Here is a 6,000-nt window from a genome sequence, read left to right as displayed (position 1 = left end):
GCAAGCTGCTGAGCTCCTGAAGTTCCCCAGCTGGTGTAAATATAGGGAGATAGTTGTTTGAGCATGTTTTTTCTGGTGTGGTTTTTTTCCATCAATGACAGGAAGTGGGGGCAGGTGACGGCTGGGTCACATCACTAAGCCTTGAGGCTATTGGTTAGGGTTGCCCCATTATAAGAAATGGATCAAGGGGTTTTTTTGCAAGCGAATGAATGAATATTACTTGCAAATAAATAAAAATATTATTTATTTATAGTTAAACATCTTTTTAAAAGTTTCATAAAGCCAGGTGGGTATAGGAATGTGCAAACCCAACACAGCAAGACCCAAGTTGAGTCCTGAGCCCCAAGCTGTTAGACCACAACTGGGTGTGACTGATGCAGCCACAAAGATACAAAAATCTCATCCAAGAATGCCTATCAACTCCTTTGACTTTCTGTTTCTTAGGGTGCAATTCAAGTAGAACTGGCAGGAACCTGAGCCAGTAAGGAGGACTCTGGCTGGCTGAAATCCTGACTCAGATGGAGAAGAAGGGCTTTCTGAACCCCCAGCCCCCAAAAGGTGATGGTACTTTTCAAAACAGGCAATTACTGCTTGCAGATGGTCCCAGAAGCCAAAATGCTACAGGTGATCGACAGTGCCCCAAACAAGGGGCAATAGAGAGAAAACACACAGGAAAGAAGTGAGGAACTCAGAAGAAAAACCAGGATTCATCACAGGCTAGACATGGTTTAAGCCTGTAGTTGTGGGGCTAGTGAACATTCTGCATGGAAATCCTGGCCTGGCATCTGTGGCCACCAGGGGTTTTCCTTATGGACACTCAGGTTGGCACCTTGATTCCTAGAGGATGAAGCTCTGCCATGGCCATTGTGCCCATTTTGGAAGAGAGAAACCCCAACCTGAGCTGAATTGTTCCTCGCCACCATAGACAGATGGGAGCCAGCATCCCCTGGGGAGAGAGACTGAATACTGAAGGTGTTGAACTCCCTGGCAAAGAAACGCCATCAGCAATGTCAATGTATGCTCGACAGACAATTGGAGGGTTTATAGAGACTCACCAAGTGGATCAGCAGAATCCTCTTGTCTTCTTCCTGGTGGTTGTGGTGAGGGGAAGCTCTGAACTGCCCTCTTTACGCACCTCACTGCTGGTGGGATGGACCCTTCCGATCTGCCCTTCCGATCTGCGTGTTGCAAGCTGATTGCTCAGTTTTAGGGAGACTTGAATTCACTGGATGGAAATCCACTCAGTAACTTGTCTGTTGAGTCAAAATGTGACACGCCTGAAGTTGGCCCGTGTTATTGACACCTACTCAAGAGGTGGAGAAGCTGAACTGTACATTGAGGCCAGAACATGGAAAGCATTTGAGGCTGGGTTCGCAAGCCAAGTCGGAGGGGTTAACAGCCAGCATCCCTGAGCCAGGCAGTAAGTAGGGATTGGTACTTGTCCCCCTCTGACACTGCTTACCTCAAATACCAACCCCTACTGCATGGCCCACACAATCCCTGCTACATGGGGGGCTCCCTGGCTAAGGCAAAACATCCAATCCAAAGGCAGGAGTCTGGAGTAGGTGGAAAAAAAAAAAACCACTAAGTCCAAGCAGCCAAAAATGCCAACTTTACTCCAGAGGGCAACCAGTGAATCTCAGACTGCCCTTGAGAGGGTTTGGAGTGGTGATGACATAAGGTACACTGAAGACAGACAGAGGGTGGGCTGTGGAAAGAGCCACTGAACCTTCCCCCACTACAAGCACCCAATCAGGTGCAGACATCATCTTCTTTGCTCTCATAACACTGGAGTGGCAGGAAATTTTCCATCCGCCAGGTAGAGGATGGGAACAGCATTCATCAGTTTAATTTTTCACATAGAAATCAGGAAAGTTGGTAGGTTAGGAAAACACACTGAGGAATTGATCAAGTTGATAAGGGTACTTTTTCATGCCCAGAAGCATTCAAAGAAGAGACTCGTTAACCTAAGTTCAGAAATGGGGCGGCCCCTCAACCCACCTCATTCTCTGCTGGTGCAAGCTGAAGGTATGTGGATAGCCTCCAATTCAGTCAAGTGTTGGCACTGCCATTTCACACAAAGTTCATCATGTATCTCTCCTAAATTAACTTTTGATTAAGGTGATGAGGGAAGGATCCTCACTGAAGAGTGATTCACTGGCACCTGGGCATTATCACCTGTGCTTGGTCAGTCTGTGCTTGGCTCACTCTGTCCTCCCCTGGGCAATTTCATAGTGGTGGAGGCCAATGGCAGGGCCACCCCTTCCTGGTTCAGGGAGACTCCTGCCCCTTCCAGTCTTTTCAAGAACTCTGCCTCTTTCTTTGTTGGCATCCTTCAGTCTCGAAAGACTATGGTGTCACGCTCTGAATGGTGGTTCTGGAACAGAGTGTCCTCTCCAGTGCGCGAAGCCTGGGTAAAGTAGGTATGGAGGATAGGCTGTTACCCATGCAGCAAATCCCCCCTCTCCACGTCGCTGAAATGATCCAGTGGAAAGGCAGAGGCCAATACGGTTGGTTCCAGCGGCGTCGCAGGAGTTGCTGGGTCCCTTTAGGGAGAAGGGCAGGATATAAATAAAGTTTATTATTGTTATTGTTATTGCCAGAACATGACTGTGTTCAGCCATGAACTGCCTCAGGGACTCCGGCTCTGGATTTTACCTCAAGGTTGACTCCTGAAGCCCTTTCCATAACTGGATGTAGCTACAAGGCAGTGGAGGTTTGGGATCAGAGTTTTCCTTCTCTCAGATGAGCTGCCTTCCCAGGCTGATGAGTCCCATCTACCCGGTGGCTGTTTAGTCGCCTCTTCTAGCCCCACATTTACACATTCAGATCCCCTTCCTTCCTTCCTCACCAATTAGAGTACCCCTTTCTGCCTTTCAATCATTTAAGACATGCATAATTATTTTGTGCAAAACCTCCAATGTCTGGCAAGGGATACACTTGGGTTCTCCCACACATCTTCATGTGCACCAGATGAATGTGAGCTTCAGCAAATGAAGGAGGAACAGGTCCATCGCCTTTACTTTTCTCCACCTTTCTTTTCTTTTTCCTAACCTTTCCCCCACCCCTTCTTTTTCCGGGCAATTTGGTGGCCTGGATCCATGGTAAGTGTGTGGGTTCAGAAGAGACCATTGTTTGAAAGTGACCACGTTGCAACACGTTTATCTATATAGCCCATGAAACATTCTATAAATGGAGGGAAGTGAAGCTCAAAGAAGTATAGGAGGTCTGGTCTAGAGGGTAGAGCCTCTGTCTGCCTGAAGATAACATCCACAAGGTCGCCAGTTCGAGGCCACTGACACCGTGCAACCTTGAAGCAGCTGACAAGCTGAAGCCGAGCTATTCCATCTGCTCTGAGCATGGGAGGATGGAGGCTAGAATGTGAAGCCAGATCGGAATGAAACACCTGAATGTAGTGGTTCTTGAAAGACCTTCTTTGAAATTGTAAAAATCCCTATTTAATAGGGATTTAATAAAGCCTGCCTATGTAAAGCGCCTTGAATAAAGTCTTGAATAAAGACCAAGAAAGGCGGTATATAAATACTTGTTATTATTATTATTATTATTATTATTATTATTATTATTATTATTATTATTATAATAATATATAAAATGATTGCTTGCTTGATTGGTTTGATTTTTTAACCCACGTTTCTCCCCAAAGGGTATAAGCTGACTATAAACAAAATATAGGAGCTGCTGCATTAAGGAAGTACTATACAATTGTCATATATTCGTATCACTCTCACAGCAATGACACTAACAAGAATGACACTATTATCTTTTATCCAGTTGTCTTTTGGAGCTACCAACCGATTGGCCTCAGTTGACAGTTATGCTGCTTGCCCAAGTCAGCTGATTTTTTGTCAGCTGGGGGGGTTGAGTTTGCTCTGATTCTACAGGGCAGCGGAAGGTATGGTGCAAAAGAGAGCAACTAAGCTGATTACTGGGCTTGGGCACCTTCCTTATGAGGAAAAGCTATGGTGTTTGGGCCTCCTCAGCCTGGAAAAGAGGTGCCTGAGGGGGGATGGGACATGATTGAGACGCACAAAATTATGCACAGGAAGGATAGAGTGGATAGAGAGATGCTCTTTACAATCTCACATAACACCAGAACCAGGGGACGTCCACTAAAATTGAGTGTTGGGAGAGTTAGGACAGACAGACAGACTCAGTGTGTGGTTGGTCTGTGGAACTCCTGGCCACAGCATGTGGTGATGGCATCTGGCCTAGATGCCTTTAAAAGGGGATTGGACAAATTTCTGGAGGAAAAATCCATTACGGGTTATGGGACATGATGTGTATGTGCAACCTCCTAATTTTAGAAGTGGGCTATGTCAGATGTAAGGAAGGGCACCAGGATGCAGCTCTCTTGTTATCTGGTGTACTCCCTGGGGCATTTGGTGGGCCACTGTGAGATATAGGAAACTGGACTAGATTTAGGAAATCTAGTCTAGATATAGGAAATCTGGACTAGATAGGAAACTGGACTAGGGCAGGAGGTCTGGTCTGGAGGGTAGCACCTCCATTTGCCTGAAGATTAACATCCACAAGGTCGCCAGTTCGAGGCCACCGGCACCGTGCGACCTTGAAGCAGCTGGCAAGCTGCAGCTGAGCTGTTCCATCTGCTCGGAGCGTGGGAGGATGGAGGCCAGAATGTTAAACCAGATCGGAGTGTAACACCTTGAATGTAGTGGTTCTTGAAAGAAAGAACCTTCTTTCAATTTGTAAAAATCCCTGCGTGGATTTAATAAGCCTGCCTATGTAAACCGCCTTGAATAAAGTCTTGAATAAAGACCAAGAAAGGCGGTATATAAATACTGTATATTATTATTATTATTATTATTATTAGATGGGCCTATGACCTGATCCAACAGGGATGTTCTTATGTGTGCAGGCCAGAGTAGGATTAGGGTTTTGGTGTGCACCCTGCAGCAAGCCACGTCTTGGTGCTGGCACCAATAACGTGAGCCAACAGTCACACATGTTAAAATTTTGACTGAAGGAACAAGTGGGTGGATGGATTTCTGTCCAACCAATTGAAGTGTCCCTCAAGTGAGACAATCGGCTTGCAACATGCACACCAGCAGGGCACCTGGTCCAACACCTGCACTGAGGTGCATAAAGAGAGCAGCTCGGAGCTTCCCCTCACTACAACCACCTGGAAGAAGACCAGAGGATTCTTCTGCATAGGAGGCACTCTAAGACCTTCTTCACATGTTATGACATAGTAGGCATGCATAGGATTTCTCTTCCTAAGAAATTATTAACACCTGTGCATTTACTGCAGCATAAAGCAGTTGTCTAGTTAATCCCCAGGACACTCCATAGCACAGCAGAGAGATTTCGACCACTGATTAAGCTGGTATACAAAAATTGGAATGGCGTGGCCCACATGTAACCAGGGCCTCCAATAAGAATTTTATCAGGGGGGGTACTATGTTTCTTTTGGGCCCCTTCCCAAAGGGGGAGGGGAGGGGTGAAACAGAGTGGGGGAGGGGTGCCAGGGTTGGGCAGAACAGGGGAGGGGAGGGGGCAAAATAGAACAGCAAGAGGGTTGCAGCAGCAGGAAGAGTCTTTGGAGCCCTTGTCTACTAGACTTTGCATTGTGGAGCCCAGGCCTACCTGCCCACACAGTGATAGCAGCTAGATACAGTAATACAAAAAACCAAACACACTCCTGTGTCTAAAATTTTTGAAGTATAGAAAATCCTTGCAGAAAACTAGATCATCACATCTAGTTCACACTAGAATGGAAAGTGTCCTGTGTGTGCCAAAATGTACCTCTGCAGCAGCTGTAGTTCCATAGCTATGTCCTTGATACACCTCTTTTTGGAGGCCCTGGTTGCATTTGTTCCACACTGATTCCAATTTTGTCTCAGTGGTTCACGGCCTCCTACAGGTTGGGAACCACTGTTTTATGGTAGGCTACTTGTAGAATTGGGATGACATTAAGACTGCTATCCTATATACGCTCCCTGGGGCATTTGGTGGGCCGCT

This window comes from Tiliqua scincoides, chromosome 2, assembly GCF_035046505.1.
Source record: "Tiliqua scincoides isolate rTilSci1 chromosome 2, rTilSci1.hap2, whole genome shotgun sequence".
Lineage (NCBI taxonomy): Eukaryota > Metazoa > Chordata > Lepidosauria > Squamata > Scincidae > Tiliqua > Tiliqua scincoides.
This window is presented reverse-complemented; position numbering follows the sequence as displayed.